This window comes from Triticum aestivum, chromosome 7D (genome assembly GCF_018294505.1).
Source record: "Triticum aestivum cultivar Chinese Spring chromosome 7D, IWGSC CS RefSeq v2.1, whole genome shotgun sequence".
NCBI classification, from domain to species: domain Eukaryota; kingdom Viridiplantae; phylum Streptophyta; class Magnoliopsida; order Poales; family Poaceae; genus Triticum; species Triticum aestivum.
The window spans coordinates 579550491-579565182 of NC_057814.1; the positions used below are offsets into that span (position 1 = coordinate 579550491).

Below are 14692 nucleotides of genomic sequence, written 5' to 3' on the forward strand. Positions count from 1 at the left end.
ATTATACATTTTCAAATACTCGTTGAGACATTTTCTCGATTGATAGAAAATACTTTTTTAAACTAGGTGAATATTCTTTTACATTGCGAACCAACCTGTGGTTGAGATGGTTAGGTGGACAGTGGTATCCCCGACCCATCAGGGTTCAAATCCTGGTGCTCGCATTATTCCTGGATTTATTTCAGGAATTCCGGCGGTGCGCTTTCAGTGGGAGGAGACGTTCCCGTCGACGAGGCGCCTACGGTGACTTCGTAAATCTCAAAGATGATATGCCGGCTCAGTCTCTCGGAGGTGCTCATAGGGGTAGGGTGTGCGTGTGTGCGTTCATAGGGGTGAGTGTATGCGCGTGTATATGAGCGCTTGTGTCTGTACTGATGCTAAAAAAAAGAATATTCTTTTACATTGTATAAGCAATGTTTTTAAAAATGTCATGAGCATATTTTTTGAAGTGCGTTTTTTTACGGTGAGAGGCACCTTTTTAAATGTATGAAATATTCTTTTTATTACGAAAATATTTTCCTGAAATGCGTGATATTTTTTATGTACATCTTTTTGAATGGGATTAACATTTTTTAAAGTTATGGGTCATTTTTTAACATTGCATAAGCATTTTCTAAACATAAACATATTAAACTATATTTTAGGATGTTTTAGAACATAAATAAAATTATAAAAAATCGAAACATACGAGCGATAAAAAAGGAAGCGAACGAAGTAGCGGGAGCTCCAATACAGTGCTATAAGCGCCGATACAGCACTGTAAGCACACCAGCTACTAGGCCAACCTCACCACGCTGTTTATTTTGAGGACAAATAACCTTACTATATACCCAACCTATTATGCTTATTATTTTATGATAAAAAGAAAAAAAGAAAAATGAATGCACAATAAAACGTGAATTTCAAAGAAAGTTCATGAAATTGAAAAGGTTCGTACAAACTGAAAAAATCGTGAATTTGTGAAAACTTCACAAAATTTAGGATAAATTTCATGAAATGTCGAAAAAAGTTCACAAAATTGGAAAAAGTTCATCGATTTTGAAAATAGTTCACCAATTTTGAACAAAAAGTTCACCAACTTAAAAAGTTCATCAATTTTGAATAATAAAGTTCATCAAATTTGAAAAAACAGTTCACTAGTTTTGAAAAAAGTTCCCTGATTTTGAAAAAAGTTCATCAACTTAGAAAAAGTTCATCAAAATTTAAAAAAGTTCATTGATTTGAAAAAAGTTCATCGAAATTGAAAAAAAGTTCATCAATTTTAAAAAAAGCTAGTTGATTTTGAAAAAAAGTTCATGAAAATTGAAAAAAGTTTCATCAAATTTGAAAAATCTCATAGAATTTCAAAAAAGTTCATCAAATTTGAAAAAAAAGTTCATCAAATTCAAAGGGGTGCAGGGGGAACCTGGTCGTCCAAAAAGGAAAAAAAACAGAATACAAAAAAAGGAAAAAGGGAAAAAAGAAAAAAAACATAATAAAAGAGAGGAAAGGTTGTAGGTTTTCAGAATCAGATGCGCAGTGGGGGTGGTAACAGAAGCATGTAGCAACGAGCGAGGTCCCAGGTTCTAGTCGCAACCCGCTCCGTCATTTTTGGCGTTCTAAAAACATAGAAAAAAAAGAACCTCAGGCACCCCTACATGGGTCGGCCCATCACGGAGCGCTGTAGGCGCCAGTTTGTGAAAATGCACACAAACGGGCGCCTGCAGCGCAAAATAGAAAATGCCCAAACGGGCGCCTGCAGAGGTAAATAGGAACTGCCCGAAGTAGCACACCACGCAGCAACATTTCTTGGGCCAGCCCATTTTATAGAGAGCTGCAAAGCCACTTTGCGCTCGGGGTCGCTGTAAGCGATACATAGCCGCGCCCAGACATGGCTATGTAACAACGCAGAAGCTCGGCCGGAATTCATCCCTCCGGTCCATCCAATGGCATTTAGTGGCCCAGCGTGCTCCCTGGCCTCCAGGTTCATGTAAGTGGCTTACGCGAGCTGCTACTGGAGTGGAAGCTTATGCTGTGTTTTAGCATAGGCTGCTGCTGTGCAGAAGAGCTATATATTGCCCGTTGCGAGTTCTAAGTAGGTCTCTCCTTGAGGGAGGCAGATGGGCATGCACAATACATGTCCTTGGGGAGCGGTTAGTCATGGAAGTTTTTGTCCGGTTTTGCACTTGGTTTTTTCCATGTTCGTTTCCATGGTAATTGTGTGAATACATCGTCGATTCCAAACGTTGTTATGTGTCAGCATGGGGCTCACAGTGAAATCCTCCCACCGGTCCGTCCAGCGGCCCAGCGTGCTCCCTAACCTCCACGTTCACGGAAGCGGCATACAGGCATTGCTACTGGAAATGGGGGCTTCTGCTACATTTTTTGGGAGCTTAGGCACTTCTTGCACGAGAGCTATAAATCACCACCCAATACGGGTCTTAGGGATTAGTTTTTCAGGGTAATTTCTGACTGGTTTTTCTAGTGTTTTTTTTCTTATTTGTTTCTGTGGTCGTTTTGATCAGTGTTTTGCCTGGTTGCTTTCTGTTTCTTGTGGTTGTTAGTTTTTTGCATGTTTGTTTTATTGGTGGTTTTGTGCTTCTTTCATCGTCTTTTATTTTTTCAACACATATCTACTCTTTTCAATACAACATCTTTTATAATTTCACGAGCATATATTTTTAAACGTGTGGACATTTCTTTGGAATTTCACGTACTCTTTGAATAGTATGAAATACTTTTTTTGAATTACGCAAACATTTTCTTACACGTTAACATCTTTTATGTACATTATTTTGAATGGTTAGCATTCTTTAAAAGTTGTGCGGACATATTTTTAAAACTACATAATTTTTTAAACACTGTATAAGAAAATTTAAACACTGCATGAAAATTTAAAATATAATTTTTTATATTTTAGGATAAAACATAGAAAAAATGAAAAACAAACGAGCAATCAAAAGGAAGTGAACGAAGCAGCGTCCACACAACTATGTTTTTAGGTCGGGCAAATTTAGAGGGTGTTGCAAGTGACGCTACTCGGGGTCGCTCTAAGTGATACATAGTCACATCCAGACATGGCTATGTATCGGTGTGAGGCTTGGTGTTTACTCATCCCTCTTGTCCGACCAGCGGCATTTGGGGGACCAGCGCGCTCCCCGACCTTCACGTTAGTGGAAGTGGGATGCGTGCGCTAGTGCTAGAACAAAGGCTTCTACTGTGTTTTTTGAAACTTAGGCAGCTCCTGCGCGCGAGAGCTATATATGGATGTTGCGAGTCCTAACTAGGTCTCCCTCTAGAGGGAGGGGGGGATGGGCTGGCTCAATACGATTCCTAGGGATTGGATTTTTAGGTATTTTTTGACCTGTTTTCCCTGTGGTCTTTTTCCTGTTTGTTTCTGTGGTGGTTTTGATCCATTTTTTCATGTGTTTTCTTTGTGTTTCTGATCAAGTTTTTTTTTTGTGTTTTTGTGGAGGTTCATGTGCTTCTTTTGCCGGTTTTCTTTATTTTTCTGTGTTTCTTCATCATTTTTCTTTTTCAACACCCGTGTACATTTTTCATGTACACGTGGGACATATTTGACACACGCTGAACATTTTTCAAATACATGATGTATTTTTTAAATATACTTCTTTGAATATTTTCTTGAATACTTGTTAAACATTTTCTAAATACCCGTTGAAATATTTTCGCGAAAGATACAAAACATTTTTGTAAACTAGGTGAACATTTTGTTTGCATTATATGTACATTCTTTTAAAATGTCATGATCTTTTTTTATACACATGAACATTTTCTAAAATGTCACATGCATTTATTTGATTGGTAACAAATAGTGTTTGTGAACTATGTAAACATTTTCTAATGTCTCGCACACCTTTTTCGAAATGCGTGAACATTTTTTGATGTACCTGGCATTAACAGTTTTTGGAAGTTGTGCGGACATTTTCTTAACACTGCATAAATATTATAAATTTAAATATTTGTATTTTAGGATATTTTGGAATATACATAAAAGTATAAAAAATAATAAATCAAAATAAATGAATGAAGCAGCGCCCCAGGAAGCTACATTCGTAGGGCCAGCCCATTTAGAGAGTGGTTCAAGCGACACTGTGCTCGGGATCACCGTAAGTGATACATAGCAGCGCCTAGATGTGGCTACATATTTGGTGTGGGGCTCGTCATGAACTTCTCCCTCTGGTCCGTCCTGTGGGTTCTAGCAGCCCGTCGTGCTCGCTGACCTCGACTTTTGCATAAGCAGCGTGTGTGCGTTGCTGCTGGAGCAAAGTTTTTTTTAGCTTAGGCTATTGCTACGCGCGAGCTATATATCACTACTTACGAGTCCTAAGTAGGTGTCACCTTTGGCGGGACACAGATGGGGTGATGCAATACAGGTCCAGGGGGAGCGGTTTTTCAGGGAAGACTTTAACTGGTTTTTCACGTGGATTGCCCCCTGTTTGTTTTTGTGGTCGTTTTGACTGTTTTTTCACGTGTTTTTTTCCTATTTGATTTTGTGGATGTTTTGATTTACTTTTCCGTGTTTTTTTACTTATTTATTTCTGTAGTGGCTTATGTTTCTTCATGTTTATTTTCTGCGATGAGCTTATGCTTCTTCATCATTTTTTATTTTGAACTTTGTTCGTTCTTTTCATTTTTCAACACAGGTCCACGGCAAAAATACACCTTGTATATTTTTCATACACGTTGAACATGTTTCAAAACCATTGATTTATATATTTTCAGATACACGTTGCAACATTTGCTTGAATGATACATTAAGAAAACTAGGCGCACTCTTTTGTACCCGTGGCAATTTTTTAGAACATTCCTTACATTTTTCTGAGAGGTATGACACATTTTTTTCAAAAGGAGTGAACATTTTTTTATGTAAGTATTGAAAATGTCATTATATTTATTTGTTAAAGCAGCACACACCTTTTTAAACACTGCACCAATTTTTTGAATAGAAATATTAAAATTTTAGGATAAGTCTGGATATAAATGAAAGTATAAAAAAAGAAACAAGCAATCGAAAGGAAGCGAAGAAGCATCACAACTCAATACGCTTCTTGGTCTGGTCCATTTATATTATGCTGCAACCACGGTGCGCTCCGGATGGATGCAAGCGATACATAGCCGTGCACAGATGTAGCTATGTATTGGCGTGGTGCTCGATGTGATCTCCTCCCTTCGGTCCATCCAGCGGCATCTAGCGGCCTAGCGCGCTCGCCGGTCTTCACATTCGCTAGATCGGCAGCGCGCCTTGACGCGAGGGTGCCGGTCCCAACGTTTTGGTAAAGCAAGTAGTGCTAAGTTAGTAGAAATCTTGGTTTAGCGTATGAATATAAACATGATAACAAAATAAAGTGAAGAAGAAACATTCGTTTGTGACGGAAGAAACACATAATTCAGTTCAATACCGTTATGAGATTATAAGGCAACATCGAGTTCAGCGTATTCATAAGACCACAAGACAACCACTTGTCATTAAGTTTGATAAAAGTAAATAAAAGTAGGAACATGATGGATTAGTAGGCGATATGAGCATGCTGCTGGAGAGTGCATTGGAATTTTACCTTTGCTTTCAATATAGTAGCTCAAATCTTGACGCATCAAGTTTGGCAAAATGCAATAGATCAAAAGCTATGCAATATGATAAATCAGAATTAGAGCGGGTTATTTATATAGAAAGCAACACACTCCACAGGTATTTCATAATAATTAGACCAAGTCATTTGTGCAGAAAGAGACAGACTGAAGTCTGAGAAATGCATTAGAGGGTAGCCGTACAGTACAGAATACATATCCCATTGCTCTGGACAGAAGTGTAGAAAAGCACAACCACACTGATTGTGTTCTGTGAGTACATCCTTAGACGATAAATTACTCTACAAATTCCAAGATGATCCAACATGATATAAAGAATGATCCTGGCCGAGATTCTCACAATACTATGGTCAACCTGAGTCATCGAAAATTGTTTAGAGACAACTTAGATAAGTGGTTGAAATATATAAGCAATAAAGAAAGTACATGCACATGACAAGAGACCAATTCCAATTGGATTTCTTGCACAAACAAAGATACATGATACAAAGCCTTTTTACAAAGCAAGTTGATAACTTTCGGCAAACCTTGTGGATGAACCCAATAAGAAACTAAAACTTTGAAACCATATTCTGCTAGGTTTCTTTAATCCTTTTCAATATGAGAATGCAAGAAACTCATTTCCTTGTGAAACCTTAGACGTTAATGGATACCCCATCAAGCTAGCATACACAGTTCATCTATAAAATCTACTCCTATTAACTAAATCAAGCTAGCATAGACAATTTATATCCAAATAGGATTACATCTCTTGGGGTCTGGTTACCCAAATCCAACCAGAGATCCTCACATGAGTTGGGGGTGTAGAAGAGCAAAATGAGCTTACTTGCAAGAAGAAGCCAGAGTCCAGGGTCAGGCAAGTGTTAGACATGTCGTCACGCGCACCATTGCGGCTTCTGATCCATATCCCCTGCTTCGCCGTATGATGCCACCTGAAAATAGTGTAATTTACTGGGAGGGAAAAAACACTGCCCTTCATACCCGGGTGGGAGGGAAAAAGTCAATTAGTGTAGAAAAGAGAGACTCTTCTTGAAAGAACATCCAATTTTACGGGTCAGTGGCAAAGCAACAGTACAAACAAAACAAGGAATAAACAATTAGTGCAGAAAAGATAGAAATTAATATCTTGAGAGTACTTAATTGCACTACCTATATATTCACACTCACATATGTAGTCGATTTTTTTTTAAATTGAAACATTATTGGCATCACTACATAAAAGTGAAGAAATGAAACTTTTTGATGCAATGAACTTATATCTGCAACTTCAATAGACCACATATGCAATCTCGTTGGTGCGAACTTACTGACCAAGTGACAAATTGAAATAAACCGCCACTAAATTCAGATAGCATATATAGGTTCATATGGTTGTACACAGGTATGAATAGAAGTCAAATACACTATGGAAAGTATAGGTTCATTCTACGCCACCATATATTATTTTGCATCTACTGAGACACGCCAGCGTCACCAACTTTCCTTGCAACAATGGCAGTAAAAATTGTTCAAAATTTACCTTTAGTAGTACAAAGAGCAAGCAGATCAGCGGCCAATTGCTTGCATGATGACAACCGCTGAACTGACAGTGTTCTTGACAGCAATTACATGAGTCTGCAGAAAGTGCAAATAAGAATTGTTTCACATTTTTTAGACAAAACATGAGTAATTCATTGTCATCGACAAATAAAACATTCAGTGTGTTGCAGGTTTCCATACGAGAGCAGAAGAAATTCCATTATAGTGTATAGCTTCCAATATCTATGTACGTTCCTTGACTGAATACAACAGGAAGAGCATAAATCTGCTGTTAATCAAGAGAATGAGGCTAAGACTGACCATGGACTTTCAAATAGTAAACCACGATTCCAGATTTATGACCCTAATAGATCAAGAAAGACGGGAGAATAGGGTTTTGCACGAGAATAATACCTTCCATAGGAGCCCAAAATAATAATTCTTGCATCGCATGGTTCAACATCTTCAGCTTGAAGTCGTTCGTGATCCTGCGACAACAACCATGAAACGAAAAAAAAATCAAAACCCAAAGTAAAGGATTGCAAAAATGCCACTACAAGCAGAAATGTACACATACAAAAAATACGATGCCATCTCACCGAGGCTGGAAGGGACAAGAAGTTACTGGAGTTTTCCGTGTGGCGGCGATGCTTGCTGCTTCTACACCCATCCAACCAAAGCAAGGGAACATTTCTGTAGGTCAAATAAAATAGTCTAAGAAAACATGCAACTATATACAACATCAGTGGGAAGTAAACTAACATAGTCCTCTCTGAAGCAAGCATGTAGCAACAATGAGCATAAAAGAGACACGGGAGATGCATAACTGAGATTAAAATCAACCTTTTCATCTTATTGGCTCTGCACTGGAAGAGGAAAACACAACATCCAATTTTCAAGCCTTAGCTAAATTACTTTTGTGGTACCAACTAATGCTAGACCAAAGTCAGTTAATAAGAATTGTTGTCTGATGAAACTACACCATATGGGGACAAGAGCCAACACCTCAGAACCAAAACATTAACATTTCACATTTGTGTTTCTACCTTTCTCTATTGGCTTTAGGAGTTTATGTACCTGAACTGTGGCCCTATAATTCCTATAATTAATGCAACTATTAATTTTTTGCCTCTGCTCTAGTGTGAGGATTCAAAATCTGTGCCGAAAACATACTGTCGGATCTAGTGTGAGGATTCAAAATATGTCCCAAAAACATACTATAAGGTTGTGTTCTATGAGAAAAGAGAAGTGTCTGACACACAAATAGATGCATTATAGACAAACATTTTCAGATTCTCAACTTCTCAATTAATCAACTTTCAACCACATGTTATATTCTTTAAAAGGTGTGAGTTGAAATGTGTAAACTGAACCAGGACATTCCTTTTTCTGTAGTACAAATAACTCCCTATGCACTCTTGGCCTTCTTCTGTCCATAAAAATTATCAAGCACTTTCAGATTTCTCAAGCTCTACTTCTCTCTGACAACATGGGCATTACCCTACTGATTCAATCGATTAACCCTGAACATGTTGCCAAAATCATCCAACGAATGGCAGCAAGTCGGGCAGAGAGGATGGCGCTGGTCTCACCCATTTGTTTTCTTACCGAGGAAATCTTTGTCATGTGAAGCAAAGAAAGGAAGATGCAAACAATCACTTGACGAAACGAATTAAACCAACAGATTTATTTTCTCGAGCACTTGCCTTCCAGATTAAAGTCTAAAATTTCAGAATCTTAGGGCGAGTCTAAAACCACCCTCCCAGCTCTTGACAGATCATGTCCATTTGACAATGTGTCAAGGAAAACATGAGTACGTGCCTAACAGATCAGTGGCAAGCCGTCAGGTTAAGGGCCAAATAGTATCTATGCGTGAACAACTAATATTTGTAGCTTGATGGCTAAATATATATCCAGTCTGCTATTATCCATATCAAAAAAATCGTTACCTGATTCAACTATAAATTGCATGATCACAACCAAAAAAGGAATAGAAAATATTAAACTCACCTTATTTGTATCTGCTTCCAAGCTGCCTGACCAAATTTAACAACACGTATGCCACCTAGTCAAATAAGGCAAGCACCAATTAGTTGAGCCGCAAACATGATAATAATTCGGTGTGACAGAATTCATCCTACTTTCCCAAATATAGTGAATATAAATCATACATTCAGTTAATGTTTATCATACTGCAATAAATCATACGCCCACGTATGACTCATGAAAAACTATATATAGGAAGCAACAATGCTAGAGACAAAACCAAATCGAGAGAGACAGGTAGAGAGATATGGAAGAAGGGTGGAGTGTTGAGATCTAACCGGTATTCCAGGTGAAAATTTCAACTGATGAGAGATGGAAATCGTACAACCCACAGCAACTTGTCACCTAACAATGCATCCACGGACATTTTCTGCAGGAAAAATCGAAGAACGCCCACCCATTACAATGTGAGAATCACCAATATTGCCATTAGAGATAACAGAAGGGACAATACATGTAACCAACGCTGGCTCAACTAAATCATGTGCATCTCAGAAGGATAGAATACCAACCTGCGGGCGGACGTCACACAGAGGGATAGAATATCAAGAATGATTATTAAGTAACCAGGTACATAACAAAAACAAATAATGTCTACATAGTAGCTCATCTCTCTGAATACAACCACACTGATTTCGATGTACATTTTAGGAGCAATGGAAAACCAGAAAAACAGAAACAACTCACTGCTAACATAAGGAAAAAGGAGATCACCATATAAGAAAAAAAGAACAAAGCAAAATGAGACAAATAAGCATGTTAGAGCAACACCCAGCATTCACGGCGACATGGAAGTGCTCTCTGAACTACAACCCAAAATAAAAACATGTAGTTTTCTCTAAATGTTAACAGATGCATGGTTTGAAAATTTACTAACCCAAACAATAACTCAAAACCAACCCATCTGGATCTAGGACAACACATTTAAATCCTAACTAATCAGAGTAATCATTCTTAACAGTAATCCACAACTACAAAAACAAAAAACCATAGTGGTCCTAACAGGCATGAGTGATTAGCAAAAAGGGGAACGGGACTGAGATACTTACATAGAGTGAGAGAGACATAGATCCTCACAATAGCACCACCATGCTCAGCGACTTGCAGCTACGGCTTGCTCCTCATCCAGCAGACAAGACAGCCAGCTCTCACTACATCGAAGACTGTTGGTTTCCTGTATGGAGCAGCAGAAAAAGGGATCAAAACTATGTGTGTATGTACGTCTGAGAGAGAGAGGAACCGGATGCATTACCTGCACGCACACAAACACGAGGACGACGGCCGCACGATGATGAACCCTACGGACACACGGCTAGGGTCTGCATCGTGCCCGTACCCCCGCTCGACGGCGCCACTGCTCCGTCAGTTCTGACGCCTCGTCAACGAATGTCGGAGAGGAGAACGAGAGGACGCGGAGGAGGAGGGTGGCCATGGGAGAGGATGGGGAGGAGGAGGGTGGTCACGGCAGATCGAGGGAAAAGAGTGCGAAGAAAGGGGCTCTGCTGCCTGACCACGGTGGCTCGTTCAGATCCGGCGTGGGAGGAGAGGAGACGTGCTGGGGGAGGAAGAACGCAGCGCGGGAGCCGCCGCAGCCACCGTCGTAGCCGTCGCCGGATTGGGGCGGCTGCGGGAGGAGGGGATGAGGAACGAGCGAGGGAGGAGGCGGCTAGGTCTTGAGCACGGGAGTTGCCTTCCTTTTTTATAGCCTTACGGGAAATGACTAAAATGCCCTTGGTGAGCTCTGAGAATAACACGCGGTGGTAGCCCAGTTTAGACACTGTTTCGATCTACAGTTCTCTTTTTATATCTGACGGCTGTTGTCATCCAGGAGGCGATCGCACAACCGAGAACACATCAAGGACCAGATTCGACGGCCTGAAATCGCTAAACTCCAAGGAGGCTGGCTTCCTCCCATTATGTATCTTTCTGGATGTGGGTGATATTCTCGGCTTCTTGACTGACACCACAGAAACCGCAGGCTGCAATTGGAGAAGAACTTGGAAGGCAGATAGCCAACTACAACTTTGCCAATAGGATTTTCAGAACTGTATATATCATCAGCGTATCAACCTCATCCTTTGCTTAGGCTCCGGACTTGTAGATCCTTCTTCCCCAGTTTTGTCTTCAGGGCCCTGACCTTTCTGTCCCGAGATTTCGTTCTGTCCCTATCATTGATATTGCTCAGAGCCATTTGATCTTGTTCTTCGTCTTTTTTACTCGTGGGCAATCGAACTCAACCTCCATGGTGCCTGCAAGATGTTCCAAACATTAAGTTGCAACACTTTGCATGGCCTCATCAATTTTTGTAGCTGCTGGTCATGAGTTTCTGTTGGATCCGATGATGGCCAGAATTAGACAGTGGCACCCACAAGGCCACAATGACATGCGTAAGTCTTGTATCTGGCCTCGGACAAACCTATCTAAGCAACAATGGCATTGAGCATAGCCTTTGGGCCGACCTTGAAGGTTATAATGCAGTTAGTAGATTGAAGATAAATGTGTGTATACATATTTATGAGTAACTTGTCTTAAAAGGATAGAAGAATGAGAACAATAAACTGTATGTGGTGTCTTAACCATGCACATGGCTGCTCTATAATTTAGTGGTGACTTAATCATGGAAAAAGTATTGTGCGATAACCAAGGTGGTTCTGCAACACAATTAGAGAGTACAATAAATGTATCCATATGACTGCAACAGGCAAAAAACAAACTGGCACAACGAAGTGGCGATAGGCAACCCACAAGGCACTATACATCAGACAGACCAATATATTTTCCATTGGTATGATGGAGCATTTAGATGATGGCAAAAACAGTATGGTGTTGTAGACATGTGTTGAGTCAGATGAAATGTGTTCTGCAGAAAAGAGTGCACTATCTAGAAATAAAGTGTCAAGTCACCTTCTGTTCAGCATAAACAAATAGCCTAGTTCTGTGTATTCTACCTTGCTTGCTGGGGAGACAGTCGAACGGAGATCCTGTGCGCTAGCCACTGGCATTGCGGAGAAGAGCTCCCTTTATGCGCCTGAGTTCAAGCACAACAGAAGAGACAATGTAAAGACACTTTGAGGCACATACTCCAACTATGCCTAGCATTAGCTTAAGATACACAAGAAACATTATACCACTGGGAAGGAAGTTATCTAGAAATGATTGCCTTATGTCAAATTATGCTACATGTGACCCTTTGCTTCACTACAACATTTAATCAATGCAAGATGTAGATTTCCTGGAACATAATGGCTTGTTAGATACATATTTAGACATGAAACTTGCCTGCCACATTTACTTATCGTGGCTAGATCTATGCTTGGTGCCATCACTGTTATTATTTTATAATTAATAGACCTTCTAGCAGATACATAGTATCATATCAAATTAACCTAATTCACCCAAGGCAAACAATAAACTCCATTGCTTCACAAATCAGTCCAATCTTGTAATTCTCACAATCAAATCTGCAAGCATAATAGAGCAAACCTCTTGGAATCTCGCCTGCAACTAAAGCTCACGGATGACATGTCTGTGCCAATGGCCACCTGGACTCGTTGCCAAAGTCAAGCTTCAGCAGCCACCATCGACATGTTTGCAGCGCGCTTCCACGAGCACTCACTCATGTGCAGGTTGAGCGTCTAGCTTCAGCAGCTCCACTGAGACGCTCTATCCATTGAGGGCACCAATGAGGAAACTGATGACAACCCTGCAAGCTGAAAATGATCTGCTCAATTGGAACTACCAAAGGAGATGGTGTGCTTATACTGAGCACAAACATCGATATTTATAGAACCAGGTCAGAGAGTAGATAGGTGGTTGCAAGAATTGATTTGCACAGACCTATTAACTAACCTGATGCAAACAAAGTAACAAACAATGCAGTTATATCACAATCTATACAAATGTGCAAGAAACAGTTTTTCCTACATAGTTTTATATGTACTGTCCAGCTCCCTCCAAAATTCAATACCAAGCAGGCGATAAATGTCATGTGCAGAATACAGTCTATTACTCTGTTTTCGATAAGTTCTTTACACATATTAGTATGTTAGAACAATGTAATAAGCTAAAAAGATTCTTAAAATGACGTGAAGTTTCTAAACTGATCATCATCAATGGAAATTATTTGCATACTAGCATATATGTTGAGCCGTACCTGCAATTTATAAAGGAAAATAGCGATTAAACTTCGGATACTTTATTATGCTGCTGACGACCTTATACATCAAGTAATCTGAAGTTATTCTGTTATCAAGCTCCTGATTAAGAATGCCATGAAGAAGTGTGATAAAACTTGTTCCCACAAGAATATATGTACATTTGAAATATATTAAATTGGTGATAGCTAATTCATTGACGATTTACTGGTTCAAAATAATAGTATAATCAGAATGCCTATAAGCTACCAATTCGGCAACCTGAACCCTTGCAACTGTCTCTCTTCGCTCAATCTTCTAAGTAGGTTAAAAAGCTCTGTTTCCATAAAATATTTGAATCACAACCACCATGGCCCAGATATAAAGATGACCCATATAAACTATGAACACAGAGCCTCCAATCATCCACAAATTGAATACGTACATATAAGAATTGACTTGTTCTTGTTTTGGTCGCTGACAAGCAAAACCAGTCCACTGGCTGTATTCCCATTGGTGGCAACCTGAAGAAAAATATAAGATTAGCTCCAAAAAAGATACTCAACAGATACTCCATTATCAACAAAATAGGTGAATGACTGGTACACAGCAGCACAAGATTTTGACAGCAAACATCCTGCCACAAACGATGAAAACTGAACATAAGCAAACCCCACACAAAAAAGAAAGCCTGACAATAATAGTAGATAGATCTATTAAGGCACAATCCTTGCTTAAAATACAGCCGCTCAACTAAAACACAAACAGAGAAAGATGGGAGAAGACGAGCACCTGCAACGGGATGGCCGAGCATGACATATTACCAGCTCACAGCAGTCACCAATCCAATAGAAAATCCTAACCCTAGAACATCAACGGGGCAACAGAAGACCTAGATGAGCACCTAGAGATAACAAATCGATCAGAGAGAGAGGGGGGGGGGGTAGAACCTGGAGTAGAACTGCGGCCAAGTGCAGCGCCTCACGATGGAGGAGGAGGAGCGACGGGGGAGCACCAGCAGTGGGCATAGAAGGAGGAGTGACGGGGGAGCCGCATCAAGCGCCTCCGACGGGTGCTCCTCACCCTGCGTCTCTACCCCCGCTGCTCTTCGGTCGAACTGACGGCGCGCAGTGGACGACGGATCTCGCAGCGTGGTGCGAGGGAGACGAGGAGAGAGGTCCACGGCGGCGCGGTCTGAGGGGCGTCGGCGGCGGCGAGGTCTGCGGGGCGTTGGTGGCGGCGAAGTGGGCGGGGCTGCGAGGTCTGGTGGAGGGAGAGGTCGGGGAGAGGGCAGGGGCGAGCGGGGCTGGGATGCGGGAGGACGGGGGTTGAGGGCGCGGGTGCGGGGGAGAGGCGGCTAGGTCATCTACACGGAGCGGACGCAATTTATATGCGTAAGCGTGAAA

The 14692-nt window shown here is 40.5% G+C and overlaps 2 long non-coding RNA genes across 8 annotated transcripts; both read right to left on the bottom strand.

Moving 5' to 3' along the window:
* Positions 1-5688: 5688 nt before the first annotated feature.
* Positions 5689-10812, bottom strand: LOC123166351 (uncharacterized). 7 transcript variants are annotated; one of them, XR_006483446.1, is made up of 9 exons: positions 10406-10812; positions 10203-10327; positions 9432-9523; positions 9118-9172; positions 7707-7800; positions 7522-7595; positions 7109-7203; positions 6416-6521; positions 5689-5944 (listed from the first exon to the last, which is right to left on the bottom strand). It is a non-coding gene; the product is annotated as an uncharacterized lncRNA (long non-coding RNA). The 7 variants fall into 7 exon arrangements; XR_006483447.1 differs by adding an exon at positions 7309-7367 and having other exon boundaries at positions 6416-7203; XR_006483448.1 differs by adding an exon at positions 7309-7393 and having other exon boundaries at positions 6416-7203.
* A 2859-nt stretch (positions 10813-13671) lies between these two features.
* LOC123164987 (uncharacterized) lies at positions 13672-14332 on the bottom strand. The gene is made up of 3 exons (XR_006482731.1): positions 14237-14332; positions 14079-14150; positions 13672-13810 (listed from the first exon to the last, which is right to left on the bottom strand). It is a non-coding gene; the product is annotated as an uncharacterized lncRNA (long non-coding RNA).
* Between the last annotated feature and the right edge of the window lie 360 nt (positions 14333-14692).